This window comes from Lepus europaeus, chromosome 5, assembly GCF_033115175.1.
Source record: "Lepus europaeus isolate LE1 chromosome 5, mLepTim1.pri, whole genome shotgun sequence".
Lineage (NCBI taxonomy): Eukaryota > Metazoa > Chordata > Mammalia > Lagomorpha > Leporidae > Lepus > Lepus europaeus.
Genome location: NC_084831.1, coordinates 142,425,488 through 142,444,530, shown reverse-complemented (window position 1 = coordinate 142,444,530; position 19,043 = coordinate 142,425,488).

The window sequence follows — 19,043 nt, the reverse complement described above, 5'->3', positions numbered from 1 at the left end:
AGCTGAGACATGGAGACTCCACCTCCTCTATTTTTGCCTCAAAAAATGAAAGAAGACACAAAAGATCTACCAGCTATCTCTAAAGAAAATAAAGCATGCAACCCTGACAATGACAACAAAAACAACAAAATTCAAGTCAAGAAGAGAAGGGCAAAGAACATTTATTGGGTATCTAATAAGTGCCAGTGACTACTCCTGTTGTAGATTTAATCTTTCAAACAAACTCATGTTAGTCCCATATTTTATCTATAAAAAATTAATCTCAGAGCAATTAATTATCTTATCCCAGGATCATATGAAGATTCAAGAATTCAGATCTCTTGTTGCCTGTTTTAAACTTCTTTGTTTTCTTCTTAGTGTCACTATAACTCTGAATGAATACATTAAACAAACCTTGCAGTCAAGGAAGTGGTTTACATGAATTTCTCCCCACGTAGAAGAGGTCTTTGGTACTTTCTTCTACAAACCATTGGCTGTGCCAAGTTTAATAGCTCAGTCTCTAGGACTGAAGTGGGAACTGTCCAGGTTCCAGCCTTAGTAGTGCTGGAAAAATAACCCTTCTAAGTAAGATGGACTCATTCCTAAGACTTTTTTGCTTTAAAATGTAGAGGAAAGGTACAATATAATCAGACGCATCCCTGGGTCATTACATTATTTCTATTTTTGATATCAGAACATCCAAATCAACACTTGGATTTTTTTAAAGATTATTACATTTATATATAATGCATAGATTACAATTTACTGACAAAATAAATTTGCAGCATGTGGTAGGCTACAAAACAGCTTCAGTTCTTCTTTCTGCATCCATACTCCTTGCAGTATGGCTTTCCTATTACTCCTTTAGAAAACACATTTATGGGGCAGGTAGTGTGGGGTAGCATGTTAAGCTGCTGTGTACAAAGCTGGCATCTCGCATGCCGGTTCGAGATCTGGCTGCTCCACTTCCAATCCAGCTCCCTGTTAATGTACCTGGGAAAGCAATGGAGGATGGCCCAAGTGCATCCATGTGGGAGATGCTCCAGGCTCCTGGCCTCAGCATGGCACAGCCCCAGCCATTGCAGCCATTTGGAGAGTGAAACAGCAAGTAGAAGATTCTCTCTCTGTGTCTTTCCCTACCTCCCTTCTTGTCTCTGTAACTCTGCCTTTCAAATAAGTAATAAATAAATCTTTTCAAAAAAAGAAGTACATTTATTTTCCCATTCGTAGACTCTAAGGTAGCCTATTAAATTACGACATAGGAGGAGATGGTGTACTAGGGCTGAGCCTATCCTTCAAGGAGCCTTGATACTCGACTGTCTTTCTAGGTACCCAGATGATGTTTAGCCAAGATCAAGTAAAGTCTCCTAGCAGAACAAAATTGACCACAGACATACGAGGAAGTCTGAGATCAGAGGAGTTGTTCAGTTGAACGCAGATTAAATTACCAGTCCACTGAATTGGGAACTAAGTAAAACTGCTGTTTTTATTAAGATTTGGGGTAAATTTCAAGGCAGAAAAAACTGATCAATACATGTTTCAAACTAATTAAGTATCTTCTGTCCCATTAAAGTTTACCGTACTGCTGTGGAATATTTAAGGACAAAAAGAAACACCAAACAAGACTAAGCCTTCTCTAAAGTAGCATAAAATCTCACTAATGATACACACACACACACACACACCAATAAATAGTAAAACAAGCAAGACAGTGCATACTTCTGTGATAAACTATATGTCTGATCCCAGAGAAGGCAGAGATATGTACATGTAATAAATCAGCTGATTTTCTTACCTAGAAGTTTTAAATTTCTTCCAACATGGATCATCCCAGCAGCTAACTTTACCTTTGGGGAAAACATGGCCAGTAATTACATTATTAGCAATGACTAACTCAGCGATATTCAGTGGCTTGTGATATCGGTTCAGTTTCATTTGCTTAGGTCTGGCAAGAATAGATACACTCAAAGCACCTAGGTTAATAAATATTAATGTGGAGGAATTTTAATCCCTTATTTATTTCTCACCATCTGCATAATACCCTCTCTGGTAAAACTAATAAAAGTTTCACAGGATTTGCAGTTCAACAGAATCTCCAAACAGACATGCAGTGAAAACAGGATGAAGGCTAACCAGAGGAAGAACACTTAAATCCTTTTTAGGAAAAACATCAAAGAAATTTTTGTAAAATGTGATCAAAGAGAGGGGAAGATGGCACTGTGGCATAGCAGGTAAAGCTACCACCTTCAGTGCTGGCATCCCATATGGCCACTGGTTCGAATCCTGGCTGCTCCACTTTCGACCCAGCTCTCTGCTGTGGCCTGGGAAAGTATTGGAAGATGGTCTAAGTTCTTGGGCCCCTGCACCTGTGTGGAGGACCTGGAGGAAGCACTGGGTTCCTGGCTTCAGGTCAGCCCAACTACAGCTGATCTATGGCATTTGGGGGAGTGAACCAGTGGATGGAAGACACTCTCTCTCTCTCTCTCTCTCTCTCTCTCTTTTTTTGACAGGCAGAGTTAGACAGTGAGAGAGAAAGACAGAGAGAAAGGTCTTCCTTCCGTTGGTTCACCCCAAAATGGCCGCCATGGGTGGCGCGCTGTGCCGATCCGAAGCCAGGAGCCAGGTGCTTCTCCTGGTCTCCCATGTGGGTGCAGGAGCACAAGCACTTGGGCCATCCTCCACCGCCTTCCCGGGCCACAGCAGAGAGCTGGACTGGAAGAGGAGCAACTGGGACAGAATCCGGCGCCCCAGCCAGGACTAGAACCCCATGTGCCAGTGCCACAGGCAGAGGATTAGCCTAGTGAGCCGCAGCGCCGGCTGAAGGCTCTCTCTCTCTGCCTCTGCCTCTCTCTGTAATGCTGCCTTTCAGATAAATAAATAAATCTTTAAAAAGATGTGATCAAGGGGCCAGTGTTGTGGCTCAGTGGGTTAAGGCACTGGCTTGCAATGCCAGCATCCCATATCAGAGCACTGGTTTGAGTCCTGGCTGCTCTGCTCCCATCAGCTCCTTGCTAATGTGCCTGGGAGGTAATAGATGATAGCCTAAGTACTTGGGCCCCTGCCAGCTACGTGAAAGACCCATGTTCCAGGCCCCTGGCTTCAGACTGGCCCACCTTGGGCCAGTGGATGAAACCAGTGGATAGAAGGTCCCTTTCTTTTTGTCTCTGTCTCTGTCATTCTGCCTTTCAAGTAATTGAAATAAATATTTTTTTTAAACAAATGTAACTTAGGCATCCAAATCTCATACAGTTATCCAAGTTACATAAGGTGTCCCTAAGAAACAAGTATTTGGTCCTCTTTGGTGAGAAGGTGCACCTTCTTTCTTAGTTCCCCAGGAGGAGTATTGTGTGCTGTCATTTCCATCCAGCCTCAAAGTGGATGGAATGTTCCAGGAGCACATCAAATGGTATTAGCCAACAAAACAATAGCCATTAAACCAGGACTCATTCTTGTTTGTTGACCCTAATGCACCCATAGGAATTTCATTGTAGAATAAGCTTACAGAGAAAGTAAGTTTCTAATGGGTTTTGTGTGTTTGGGTCATTAGTGTGCCCAAAGTTCCTAAAACACTGCTAGGCACGTGATGAGTATCCCGAGAACGCTTCTTGAATCCCTGAATTCCACAAAACCATCATTCTCTGAAGCCCCTGGAACAACAGTTTGAATGTAGTTCAAAAAGTTCCTGGAAAATGGAGTTAAAAATGTCTATTTTGGTGTAAAAAATTTTGAAATATATGCATAGTTTTTTTCATAATATGCATTTTTCATGAATTTTGTGAATACCTCTTTATTTAGATGTGGAATCTCAAAGCCCTAATTGATTGAACCTTATTTTAATAACTGTTTATAACAAAAGACATTTCTTAAAAATCACAACATATATTCAGTTTTGCATTAGCATGTAAGGGTATTTTGTGAATTGCAAAGATGTTTCTCTAAGTAAAGGAAATAAAAAGATGGGTTAGTAACAAATATCATTAAAAATTGGCTAGTTAGTGTCAAAGAAAAATAAAGGTGTCTCAATACTTCATTTCTTACATAAGGTGTTGAAGGGAAAAAATCAAAATGTAAAATAAATGCAATCAAAGAATATAAAACTTTGATATATTTATAAACTTGGTTATAAAATTGAATCTGAGTTTTATAATCCAGTTTCTCAGAACAAAAATCAGAAAACAATTTAAAAGATTACTATATTTAGGGGCTGGCACTGTGGCCTAGTAGGCTAAGCCTCTACCTGCAATGCCAGCATGCCACATGGGCACCAGTTCATGTCCTGGCTGCTCCTCTTCTGAACCAGTTCTCTGCTGATAGCCTGGGAAGGCAGTGGAGGATGACCCAAGTGCTTGGGCCCCTGCATCCATATGTGAGACCTGGAGGAAGCTCCTCATTCCTGGCTTTGGATTGGCCTACCTCCAGCTGTTGTGTCCACTTGGGGAATGAACCAGTGGATGGAAGACCTTTCTCTCTGTCTCTCTCTCTCTCTCTCTCTCTCTCTCTCTCTCTCTCTGTAACTCTGCCTCTCAAATAAATAAATATATAAATAATCTTAACAAATATTAATACATTTAGGCATGAAAATTTAAAGTCTGTTTAAACTATAATACAGAGAGTTCAGATGCAAATGCCAATCTGTGAGAAAATCTTTTATTTTACATTTTCTAACTCATTGTCTATTATAATATTTCATAAAGATTAATTGTGAAACACATAATAAAATTACAAAACAAGAAGCAGGCAAAGGACAAAAAAATTCACTCATCATGGAGTCATGAAAGCCAGACCACATATTCCTTTTACTACTGGAAAAAAATAAAATTTGTATGTTGGTAAAGACTTCAGTGAATTTTCACCATGGAGTCATTACAGGAAGAATTTCACCACATACAGTTTACTACCAACACAGCAACTGAACTCCAAATATTTGAGTTTTGTGTCCAGGTTTTCCAACTGAAATACCACACCTTGCTTCTCCATTAGTTGTATAGCATCTACTGGTGACCTCAAGCTGACTGTCTTGACAAAATAGATTCTGATCAGGATCATTGTCCCATCTGCTAAAATGCTTTGCTTTTTCTTCTTACTCACAAAATGCCTTACTCAGTACAACCCAACCTATTGGTTCCTACTCACTCAATATAATATGAAAATTATTAAAACTGCAACTTTCTTTTTAAGGGAAGATTTATTAACTTATTTGAAAGTGAGAGTTACAGAGAGAGAGAGAGAGAGAGAGAGAGAGAGATCTTTCATCTGCTGGTTCACTCCCCAGATGGCCACAATGGCCAGGGCTGGGCCAGGCAGAATCTAGGAGCTTCAATAGGGTCTCCCATATGGATGGCAGAGGCCAAAACACTTGGACCATCTTCTGCTGCTTTTCCAGACTCAGGTGTCCTGTTACAGCAACACAAAATGATGTAAGACAGTGGCTATAATAGAGTATCTACATGGAAATTCTAATTTTTATCCTCACAACGAACCTTAGAATAATTCAATTCCAGCAATCTCTATTACTTACATGTATTTGTCCAATATTCTAGATATATCTTTACTTTAAAAAAAAAGATTTATTTATTTATTTAATAAAATGACAGAGAAAGGGAGAGGAAGAAGGAGAGGGCAAGGTAAAGGGAGAGAGAGAGAGAATGAGAGTGACAGAGACAGAGGTGGAGACAGGAATAGAGAATATGAATGAATGAATGAATGAATGAGAATCTTCCATCTGTTTGTTCACTCCCCAAATGGTTGCAACAGCTAAGGCTTGACCAGGCAAAATTAACAAACCCAAGATGCTACCCACATATCTCACATGGGTAACAAGGACTCATCATCTGTTTTCCCAGGTGCATTAGCAAGGAATTGGGTCAGAAGCAGAGTAGCCAGGACTGCAACTGGCACTTGGAAACAGGATGCTGGTGTTGCAGGTAGCAGCTCAATCTGCTATACCACAGTACTGGTCTCAATATATTTTGATTTTTAAGCTGTTTTTCTAACATTGCTTTGAACCAGCACTGACCAATAGAACTTCATTTTAATGTGTAAATGTTCTATATCTGTGCAGTATAATATATCCACTAGGACTACTGAGCAGTTGAAATGTGAATAATACAACCAAGCAACTAAAACCATATTAAATCAAAATTCCAACAGCCACTTGTGGCTTCTGGCTACCAAACTGGAGTTTTATGTAACTGGCCTTTATTTGAGATTAAAGTATCTTCCTTATCTTTACTCACCATTAAAAAAATCATTTTTCTTCTTCCTAAACTTCATCTTCTCCAGAGCTACAGTGAAATGATGTTTTCAGCAAGCAAAAATAACAGTTGACTAAAAAATGACACGCAAGTGACATATATTTCCAGGATATTGACTTCTAGATTTCTTTTGTCTCAGCACTTTTCATTTTGGGGCCTTCATTTTTGCTTATCAGCTGTCAATCTGTCTTCCTCTGTAGCGAGCCTTTTTCGCCTGGCTGAGGATGGTAAGACAAGGTCATTGTATTCTAGAGTGATGCACACATGTCCAAGGCACGCAGGCAGGCGTGTGTGTGTGTGTGTGTGTGTGGGTGTGTGGGTGGGTGGGTGTGGGTGTGTGTAGAGAGAGAGAGAGAGAGAGAATCTTGCTTGGGAGATGCTGGGAGCTTTGTATCACGTTCATTCCTCCAGGAATCACACAGAGACTGGGGGAGGAGCTCAGGAATTGATTGTGGGTAATGCCTGTGAAAGACAGAGAGTGGGGAAGGTCTCGGAGCACCCTGCAGGACAAACGCAGTCTCAGCCCACCAAGTAGGGAAAGGAGTCCTGCTTAGGACAGAAACACTCAGATCCTAGCCTCCCTCACTGGACTTAATGGGTGTGACCCACCCAAGTTCAAGACTGAGGCAGACCCAGAAGGCAATGAGCAGGAGGCTCATTGAGAAATAACATCCAAGTTATTTCTCAGAGGAGAGCCAAGAGGGGCCCCTCGGTGGCTGCCATAGCTGCCGTGGGCTTCCCCCATCTCACGATTGGTCTCTTTCCCCAAGCATGGAAAATAGCCCAATGGTTCTCTTAATTTCCCACCAGCCCCTTCCTTTAAGGATAAAATCTACAAAGCATGTCAGCTAAGCCACACCAGAGAGGACTCTGAGCACATCCAGAAGGTTCTGCGCTCAACAGAGACCGGCATCGTGTTCCCGGGCATGCACTGCCCAAGTCCCTGAGGTTCAGTGGGAGTATGGGTAAGACACAGCCCGTACAGACTAACGGCCCGGTCAGCCAGGGCTGCTGGCTTCCTGCTCTCTGCCTCCTGTGAGCACAAGGAGAGGAGGAAGGGGTCAGTGAAGTGTCCTTCTTCCCTGACACTGGGAAACGTTCTGGGCCTCACAGAACACTGGAGAGCACATCTGCTTCCCCCTTCCGCCTGGGGGCTCAAGGCTCTGCACCTGTTGTCAAGGATGACGCTAGAATAACACTGTCTTTCCCACGCGTGAGTTGGGCTCTGGTGGCTGCCAGGTGAGCATGACTGGGTCCCGAAGTCTGGAGAGGGCAGGGGAACAGCCCAGCCGAGCAAGGCGCACAACCTGGAGGCGCTTCTCAAGCCTCCCCGGATGGAGGCCAGCCGCAGGTGGGACGCGCGCCCCGGCTGAGGGACGCTGGGCCAGGGACAAGGCTGTTGACACATGGACCCTGCCAGGTCCGGGGGCAGGGCGCGGCTCTCCGAGGGCCTCCACAGGCGCCCCTGGACCTGGACTGCTTTCTTCTTGTGCAAGTTCTCCCGCAGTTTGTCCCTTAGCTGCTGTATCCTTTCCACCCTGTGGGCCTGTCCCCCTGTCACTTGCTCGGGGTTCTGTGCGTCTCCTTGCGCGTCAGGGCCCCTGCAGCAGCCCTCGCTGTAGATTTGCGTGCGCAAGCCTTGTGCAGCAAGTCCACGCGCAAAGATCCCAACGACCAGGCTGCTCTCAGCTCCCGCCACTTCTTCCGCTTCCGCTCCTAGCTTCTCCCAGCCGGCAGAGGACAGCTCCTAGATGAGGCTCTGGCCCCAGGGCTCCTGGATTTTCTGGTGCAGCCGCTGTCAGAGGACACACCGGACAGAAGGCCCGTGGCCAGGTCATCTGCCATCTTTTATTTCTCAATTCATCTATATAAAACACACTGTGATAAGCAATGGGTTAGAAAATGTAAAATAATGATTTTCTCACACATTGGCATTTGCATTTGGATCTTGTTTATCACAGCTATTCTATACAGAAATGTAACCTTTTTATGCCTAAATTTATTAATTTTTAAAATGTTTTCTGATTTTCTTATGAGAAGCTGGATTATATAATTCAGACTCAAATTTGTGACCAAGCTTAGTTAAAAATTATTTGCATGTATAGTGATTTTTTCTTCCAATTTGGGTGCTGATAAAATGGTTTTGTTCATTTTTGGAAAATGCACCAAAGTGAATAATTACGAATTATACCCTTTTTTTGTATTTAGAGTATATGAGTAGTTTCAGAAAGTGACTTAATTAGTCCTCACCAGAAATCAAAATGAATGGTGAGTTTTTGCACGTCCTTCGTTGATAACCAGAGAAACATCCCTGCAGCTCCTACTTCCATTATAATCTCACTGGTAAGTGTTGGAAGACTCCAACCTGCTCTAATAAAAGAGAATCTATAGATTTCTGGAGCTTACCACAGAGTGTAACAAGCTTCCTAGATAAAGATGGCAGACCAAACAAAGCAGGAGTCCCCGACCCGTGCAGCTTGTGCAGTCTTGCGGGAGTGCTGATGGAAAGCAGCGGTGTAGCTGGTAGCTGCAGGTCCGTGGCAGCCTGACGCCATCAATGTCGGCAAACTCAACTTTGTGCAGCAACTTTAGCCAAAGACAGTTCTTGAGGAAGAGGAGTTACCAGGCACCGGAGGGTGTGGGGGGTGTGGGGGGCGGGGGAGTGCCTTGTTCTCTGTGGGGATCTTAGAATTCACTACAGCCAGTGATTCATTTCCCACTACTTTGAGCCACTCTTACACACGTCTCCGTTCTGCTTTGTGCTGGGGTCAAATTCTAGAAACCACGTTTCCTCTTTGCCAGTTCACATCTTGTCAGGCCCTCTCAATAAGGGTCACTAAAAAGAGACTAGGAGTTTAGATGAAGGAAAAACAAGTCATCCTTCCATTCTGCTTGCTGTTGATATTCTCTACCATGGTACTTTATCCAGTCAATAGAAGTTGTTTCTAGGCTGGCACTGTGGCACAAAGAGATAAAACCACAGCTTGCAGTGATGGCATCTCATATGGGTGCCCGTTCGAGTCCTGGCTGCTCTACTTCCAATCCAGCTCCTTGCTGATGCCCCTGAAAAAGCAGCGGAAGATGGCCCAAGTCCTTGGGCCCCTGCCCGCATGAGAGAGACCTGGAAAAAGCACCTGGCTCCTGGCTTTGGATTGGCTCAGCTCTGGCCAATGTGGCCATTTGAGGAATGAACCAGTAGATGGAAGACTCTCTCTCTCTCTCTCTCTCTCTCTCTCTCTCCCTCCCTCTCTTCCTCTCTCTCTGTCTCTACCACTCTATAACTCTTTCAAATAAATAAAATCTTTTTGAAAAAAATAGCAATTATTTCAGTAGCCATAAATGAATGTAGTTTGTCAAATACTGGCCTCATGGTACCCCAGAAGGAACCCAGCCCATCAGGACAGGGTCCCTGCTCAGAGATCTGCATCCCAGGGCCAGGGAGTGCTCCTCTGAGCCTAGAGACCTGCTCTCCTGCTGTAACAAATATTTGTGTGCTGCAATAATCTTCCTGGCCTTATTACTAATTTTCTATACAACTAATTTCCATATGACAAAATTAGTTTTTATAAAACCACCTTGTGTAATCCACAATGTTAATTATTTAATAATTTATACTTAAGGTTCCCAATTATCCTGCTGTTTAGGCTCTGAAATAGTTTCCTTAGGGAGATTAATCAAATAAGTTAGTGCCTTCTTTCCTTCGCCTGAATTAGAATCTAACAGGCAAGCAGAGCTGCGGTGGATGCCACACGTGCTCTGAGATGTGAAATAAAAATAGTTACAAGGGTAATTCATAATCCTTACAATAATAATGGTGTGATTTTAGAGAATTATAAATGTCAGGTTAGCATTAAAAAGGAGATTACATTTTAATAACTGAAGACAATTACAACTTGGCTGACATGTCAGTTCAAACCCAAGGAGCCAATTTAAATATCTATATAAAGTAGATGTGGGAAACCTGTGTTCTTTTGGTGGCACAGACAATTTATGCCACCTATTTAGATAACAGATAATGTGTATCTATTAAAAGCCTTCTATGTATCTGAATAATGTCTTAATAAAAATATTCGGAGTTATACTCTCAGCCATATTCTAACCACCTAATTGAGATATGGTTGACATATAAAAAGTGCATATATTTTGTGTATACACTGATGACATCATCAAGGCTATAATCATACATGTTGATTCTCAAAGATTTCTCTCTCCTCTTTATTACTGTTGTTATTTTTGTGATAAGAACTCTTAACATAAGACCAACTCTTTTAGAAAATTTTAAGTGTACATTACAGTATTGTTAGCTATAGGCACTATGCCATAGATCCAGAACTTACTTATCCTGCATAACTAAAACTTGTAACACTTTTGTCATCAACTCCCTACTTCCCCCTCCTGCTAGCCCCTGGCAACCACAATCTACTTCTATGAGTTTGATTGTTTTAAGTTCCACATGTAACAGAGACCATACAACATTTGTTTTCTGCCCAATTTTTTTCTTTACCGTATGATTTATGATGACTATGGAATTTGGGGGTTGGCATTGTAGTGCAGTGGGTTAAGTATCGTTCTACAACGCCCGCCTCCCATATCAGAGTTCTGGTTTCACTCCTGCGTGCTTTGCTTCTGATCTAGCTCCCTGCTAATATGCCTGGGAAGACAGCGGAAGACAACCCAGGTGGTAGGGCCCCTCCATTCCACATGGAAGAGTAGATGGAATTAGAGGATCCTGGCTTTATCCTGGCCATTGCAGCCATTTAAGGACTAGACCGGTAGATGGGATCTCTCTCTCTCTCTCTCTCTCTCTCTCTCTCTCTCTCTCTTCCTCTTTCCCTTTGCCTCCCTCTCTCCCTCTCTGTCTCATTCTCTGTCTCTCATTCTCTCTCTCTCTCTTTCTTTAACAACATATGAAATTCTTAACCTCATTCCCTCGCCTCTCCAAGATTTGATGACAATACCCATATATCTTTGAAATAGCTAATCTAAAGTCACACATACATGGCAATTTTTAAAAGATGGCTGGGTAGCCCACTGAGTAAATGAGTCATTTAACTTTCTTGACAATATGGACCACATAAGCATACAAATAAATCCTGATGGATCTCATTCAGAGATTAAATGTAGATGAACACATAAGATTTTTATGGTATATTTGGCCCTTGGGACTCAGTATATGACAGGTACATTCTTTACAGAGTCTGTTATTCAATCCAAACAACAGTGTTGCAAGAGCCTTATTGTTATTGTCCCCATGTTTACAGATGACTAACAGATGCTGTGGTGCCTTGGTCAAAGCCATATAGGAAGGCGGATTATTTGCCTTTAATGCCTAAGCAGACGTGGTGGTGATGGTGGTGGTGATGATGGTAGGGAAGGAGAAGGAATTCCCTATCTATGGCCATGGCAAGTAGCGCATGTAAATACTCAAAATCAGAATGTCCAGGCAAATAGTTTCTGCCATGTATCTGTGCCTTCCTACCCCTGAGGTCTCTGCTTCCCACCTCACTGCAGTCTGTACAGCAGACTTTCTCACTTACTCATGAACTGGCTGGATGATTCACAAATGTTTGTGATTACTTCCTCAGCCCTATTTTTCTGTTGAACTGTAGAAGCAGAACAGTGAAATGGTCAGTGGAAATATGAGGAAAACAAAATTATTTGAATTCTAAAATCCACATGAAACAGATTTGCTACCTAGTCTTCAAGAGACCAAATGGTTCTTGGACTGGTAAGATGACAGAAAAATCTCAATATGTAAATCAAATCTAAATAAATAGTCTATGACAGAAGTCAGTCTGTCATTAAGATAATGAGCAAGGGAGAGAGCTTTGTATGGTAGATCGTATACTTTATACATAATAATATGCAAGTGTATGATTATAATGCTTGTTGTGATGTTGTTGGTTACCCCACTTAGAAGATCTGCTATATGGTGAAGACATTTGAAGCTACTTTAGGTGAAAAACAGATTTTAATAAATAATTTCTTATCAAAATAGTACTTGAACAAATATTTAAGCCAAGTAATGCAAGTGTTGAGTCCTATAGCACATTTATTAGTCCTGTTCCAAAAGAAAACCATTTCACTTGTTTAAAATTTTAATTTTTCTTCTTGTTTCCACGTTGTTAAATAATATATGGAAAAAATATGTGGTACCACTTTACTGAATTATTTTACTGATTTCTGTAACAGCTAAGCATTCAGCACACCTATGCTGCTTTCCATATTCTACTCACTCCAAGTTGGTTTTCATTCTCTTAATTGATCCCATGTGAAAGTTAAGTATGTTATTTTAAGTTTGTATTTTTTGGGGGATCAGTCTACATTAGTATATTTGAACCCACACTTCAAGGGAACATATTTATACCTCTCCACACTCAAATTCCATGTCCTGTATCTTTATATCTTACCAAGATTGATAACATCTAATTCTTCTTTATTATCCATAATTAAGCCTTCTAGGTATCACCTATATCTTGGTTCCAAAATTTGAAAAACCACTGATGTAATCATGTCATGATAAATATTAAATAGAATTCAATGCCTATTCTGGAATTCCAATGTCATAATTCTTATTACTTAAAACCATTATCTATAGGATCAAGGCCTTCATTAAGTGCTGTCTTCATTAAGATATCCCAACAGTCATATAAGGTCTCCATTCTACATTTTAATTTATCCGATACTTAGACTGTAATTTTCTTATATACTTATTTTCCTGTAATTTCAAGTGGACTTACTTTGGGGGGGGTAATGTGGGAGCAAATGAAACTTATGTTTCTTTCATATATCCCTGATTCTTGCTTTCCACACTGTTTGGAATCCACTCCACCTTTCTCATGAAAATATTGTGTTTGCAGCCTACCAACTGCCTGCTCTAATTGGGACCCATTTGTGTTCACAGCAGGCAACAAAGCTGTCACCCAAGGATTTCTTTTACAGTGAACTTTTGGGTTAGTTTTGTTTCTGATGAGCCACATATTTCTTTTTCTTTATTTTCAGGGTCGTTTTGCTGAAGTACGAATTTAAGAGACTTCCTCAGGGAAGGCTTCAGAAGATTTCTCTGTTTTTGCTTTTTCAGATGGAAGGGATGTTATTTTGTTCTTAGGCATGATTCAAAGTTTTCCCAGAACAGATTCTAGGTTCAGAATAATTTTCCAAAAAGGTCCTGATAAGGGCACTTCTATACTGTTCTCTTGATGCTGGGACATCTGCCACCAGCTAGCATTTCCATTCTTGGTAGATTTCCTATTTGATTTATTTTCTCAATGCCTTTTATGATATTCTCTTGACATTTTAAGATATCGTAAGTTCATACCCAGATGCAGGTATCTCTTCTTTCATTCATGTTGACACTTGGCAATCTCTTTCAATCTGAAGACTCGAGTCTCACTTGGGCCTGGATAGTTTTGGTTATAATTTATTTCATTATTTGCTCCTCCTAGTATCTTTGGTTTTTCTTTCTCTACTTTTTAGAAATTACATATTGTAACCTCTGGATTAAAACTCTAACCCCTTCTTCTTTTCTCACGTGTTTTTGCACTATTTTTTGTTCTAAATTCTGGATGATTTCCTCAGACTTTCCTTTGAACCCTTACATTCAATTGTTAACACTTCTCTTCAATACAAACTGACATTAGCTTCCAACAGCTAATGATTGCTTCCTAATTGACTCTTTTTCATATTGTGCTTTGTTTTATAAACAGATACGGATTTGTGTATCTTCTTATGGAGGATATTAAAATTTTCTTTTGCTTCTCTGTTTGTTTCTGCTGATTGTTCTATATTCCCCAATCTTTTTTTCCCTGCTACAGGATTTAACAAAATGTTCATTTATCCCTTTTTCTTTGTAGAATGAGGCATGTATGAGGCTACTTCAAAAAGTTTATAGAAAATCCAATTAAAAGAAATCTGTTTTGGTGCAATTTTTTAAAAAATTCTTGCATAGTTTTTTCAAACTGTGCACTTTCCATGAAATTGTAAAAAAAAATTTTTTTTTGTTTGAAAGGCAGAGTAACAGAGAGAGGACACACGGGGAGAGAGAGAGAGAGAGAGAGAGAGAGAGAGAGAGAGCCCTTCCCTCTACTGGTTCACCCAGAGTGGTTTCAAAAGAGAGGCTGATCCAGGCTGAAGCCAGGATACAGGAATTCCATTCTGGTCTCCCATATGAGTAGCAGAGACCCAAGCAGTTGGAAGACCATCCACTGCTTTCCCAATCACATTAGTAGGAAGCTGCATTGGAAACAGAGCAGCTGGGAAATGAACCAGTATTCCAATATGGGACACTGCTGTCACAAACAACAGCTTAACCCAACGTCCCCTCCACAAACTGTCTAAAGACTGTCTTATAGAAGGCCCAAATGAAGGTGTGCAGAGTTCAGGGAGAAACTGTAAATCGTAAAATTGCAAAATGCAGTAAAAGGAGTGATACCCATGGATGATAGACTCATATGTGGACCATATTTTGATGAGGAGCTGCTTGGGATGCCACATTCTGTATTGGAGTGTCTAGGTTTGAGTCTTGGCTCTCCTTCCAATACAGCTTCCTGCTAATGTATATCCTGGGAGACAGCAGGTGATCACTCAAGTGCTTGGGTCCTTGACACTCACAGGGGAGACCTGAACTGAAATCTCAATTCTCAGTTTCAACCTGGCCCAGTCACTGCCACTGCAAACATTTAGGGGGTAATGTTGAGGACAGGAAATTTTTCCCTCTCTGCCTCTCTCAAAACTCTCTCTCTTCTTTGGTGTCTCTGTCTTCCAAAGAAATAAAATAAATGATCATTTTATCACAAATTTTAATTAAGGAGAAAGCAGAAAACTTAATGGATGAAGACATTACTTTTAGTGGAAGATGGCCTCTGCAGGGCATTAAAACAGAGAGCACAAACCTCTCTGTTTATATTCAAAAATCAAGGAGTAAACTTTTCCAGATTCCTGATTTGATGATTAAATTTGGTGGGAAAGGGTGAAGAGATACAGATGGATGATTACAAATTTAGTTAGTTCGAGCATCTGGAGACAAAACAAATAATTTGACAATTAACTTAGTGAATTCTTTAGATTCAGACAATATAGATAATAAATCCAGGAAAAAGATTACATTTAAAATATCAAGCCTTGGGCAAACTAGTTTTTTGAATAGATGCTAATAGATCAGTTTAAAAAGCTGGGGAATCAGTAAAGCAGAGATCTTAAAGTGAAGAAAGAAAAGCCTTTGTTAAATTGTCTGCACTTAAGAATGCTCACAGTCCTGGTGGCAGGCCAAGGGGCTGGGCACTTGCTGCCTGAGTGAGTCTGCGCTGCACATCCACCTGATTTGGAAGGGAACTCATCCACACAGGAGATCACACTGAGACTCCTTATCCATTCCTGGCTCGTGAGGCTCCTCCCTCCACACTTCCTTTCAGTGCTGTGATTTTTATCAACAGAGGCAGGCTCCAGGGTAGCTTTTTGAGAAGCAGTTACCTCAGAGCCATTCCTGAATCTGATCTTGTTTTTAAAAAGTAGGGACTGCAGTGGGGTGGAAACCAACTCCCTCTACACACCCCTGAGATTTTGCTGAATGCGATCACAAAGCTTCCTTCAATAATATTTAAAAAAACATAACAGGAGGTAAGTTTTAGCTCCTTGATTCAAAACAGAAAGGAGCATCTGGAGAGTCAAAAGGCTCCAGGAAAGAAATTCAATTACCAGCAGTAATGAGGGCACCTTGAACCAATCAGAAGCCAAGGCTTTGTGGAGAGTCCAGAAGGTGGGCCATGGATGAGTGAAGGGCCAAGAAAGTAACTGAGCTCCCAGTTTCTCTCTGGCTCACTTCCCTACTCCTTCCATCTGTGAATCGCATAGCCAAGACCCCCAATCTGCAGAGAAATGATTATTTACATAGTGACTTTACCAAGGACTACTTGACTTTCATAACAGCAATGAGATGTCTGAAAGCTCATCGTTGTCCTAGGACCCTGGCTCCTAATCCTAGCGATGCTGTCTGGTGCCGTAGTGTTCTTGATCTAGGAAGCACCGGTGATAAAGTTTCTATCATAGAATCCTTTTTTCTCTGTAAAGCCCTGTCTCTGGGAGTTTGCCTAAATTCCACACATTCAGCTATGATAGATGACTTTTGAATTCCCAACTATCCTGGGGTACAGGTTTCTCAGTTGGTTATTTATTCGGAAAGAGAATAATAAATGCTCTACTCTTAGGAGTCGCAGGTGGGTAATAATGGAAGTTGCATGGAAAGAAAGGTAGAAAGCAAAGCATTAATAGGACAGAGACAAGCTGAGGTGAGTAATTATAAGGAAACAGTGAAATCTGGGAGGAAAGAGCCTTGACAGTATCAAAGGTTTTAAATTCACAGTTTTACTGTGACTTCAGAAACGTCAACAATCTCTAAAGCACTTCTCCATAGCTGGAGTAAGAGCCGGCATAGCTCCCATAGTTAGAAAAGGTAATGACCCCAGATATATAATTGATTCTGGCCATGTAATCCCCCAAATGACTCAAGGTTAGGCATAAGGCTGGAAAGCATTTTGTGTTGCACCCTGCTCTAGCACTGTGACCCTGGTTAAGTCAGATCGCTTACTCTCTAAAGGTATAATTGTATCAAACCATTATCTCACATGGTGGGTATGAGAATCAAATAAGATATTACGTAGAACATATCTTACAAAATATTAAATTTTTTGCAAATGCAAGAGCTTAGAGTGCAAAACTTCAGCTGCAATGGCTCACCTTTACTTTTTATGATGAAGAACCTTTCTGTATGGGAAGCCATTCTTGTTTTGTTAGGACCACTAACCGTAGTGACCCACATGTTCCCCAGGGACAGTCAGGGCTAGTCCTTGGTCCTTCTGTCCACAGCAGTTGACCCTCAAGGAAGACGTGAACTAAACAGAGCCAAAAAGAATCCTTAAATGAAATTTGGTAAATAAAAGCTAACATATGGAAAATCATCATGGTTACTTAGAGGCGTCAACTTGACTGAGCCATGAGGGAGGCCCAGATATTTGTTCAAATGTTACCGAGGGCATGTCTGAGAGGGTGCTTCTGGGTGAGCTTTTCATTTTCATTGGTAGACTGAGCAAAGCACATGGCTACCCCTGTTGTAGGTGGGCCCCTACAATCAATTGAAATCTTAAACCAAATGGGAAGACCCTCTAGAGAACAAGAGGAGTTCATTTTGCCCGACTTTTTGAGCTGGGACATTGGTCTTTTCTTATTTTTTAGACTTTAACTAAAATGTGAAATGCTGTTATCAAAGTACTTTGGTTTTTAGATTCAGCTGCCACTCTGGGGAGGAAAGTCAATCAGTCCAGTGGTCAATTGTATGCCCCACAATTGTGCATGGTGTCATCCCACTGGCCTCTGTGTTAGCTTCTGATGGGGTCTAATGTTTTACATAGAAACCTAGCAAATGGCATCATGAGTGATTTGGTTGTAGACATGCAGGCACTCAAACGTAAAGCAGCTTCTTACTCACAGAATAAAAGTTTGGGGAGTGAAGCCAGCATTAGGTTCTGCCATCCATCCACAGTAAGAATCTTCACAACAGCCTAATAGAGTTCAGTGTGTTTCTGACAAGGAAATTTCCCAAGAACCCTTGAACAGTCACAAATATTGTATTTCAGAAAGGCTATAAGTAAGTTAGATGTGTACAGAACGACCAGTCTTGTGGAAAAGTATGTGGCATTGTGGTTTAGCTTGAGGAGTGATGACACATCAAAATATCTCATCCTACAGGGACTGCAACTGCACCATTAGAAATAATCTCCTCTCTATCAAGGCATTACTGGCTTCCAAGATAAATACTGCTTCTTTCATTAAAATTTAATGTGCACTTTAGTGTAGGGACTGTTCTAGAAACTTTGCATACATTATCTCACTACAACTTCATCAGATCACTTAGGGAATTTACTAATGCCACTTTGCAAACAAGGAAAGTCACTTAGGTTGCCCAAGATCCATCACATCATAGGTAGCAGAGTGAGTCTGTGCATCTCAGCCTTCTGGCCAAGCTGAGCATGCTATACATGTAACTTGTGTTGTCACACTGACAACCAATAACAATGATTTTTCCAGTCCATGCTGAAGTGTTATGCTATCTGGTATTACTTGGCACTTAACCTGTTCACTCACTTACCTCCAGAACATGTGGGCTCACTTTTACTCTTTGTATTTTAGCTGAAAGCAAAAGTGAACATCCCAACTACTCAAGAACCCAATCAAACTGGGACTTCATGTGCAGAAAGAACGAAAAGAAAGTAAATAGAAAATAATTCTTAAAGCCTCATAACAGAAGGAGATGTTACTGTGATCTAATAAAGATCTTGCAACAGAATAGTAACACTCAACAGTTCACAATGTCCGGTCTAACCAACAACATCTCTCCTGAAAGCCCCAAACAGAGAGGCAAACTGCTATCAATGTTAACTGTTCAGTGATCCAGCAAACTCACTGTGGCCTTGAGCAAACTCTGCTGCATAGGCTGGTTAAATCTTTCTGGGGGAACCTGGCCTTCTTATCTTCTTCCTCAGTCATTCCAGTTACATCCTACACTGGGATCATTGCTCTGGTGGCTTCTTCAGGCTAAGATGTTCTCAGGCATTCCATGTGGCTAAATCTCTTACCTTGTTCAAGTTCTTGCTGTCACCTTCTAGCGAAATCTACTCCGATACCCCATTCAAAATTGCAGCCTCTCCATCACATAGGGCAATTGTGATTACCTATGTCTGCTTGAAGTTGGTCCCATAGCATTTATTATCTTCTAATCTTCTATCTACTCATATATATATATCCATATACATAAATATA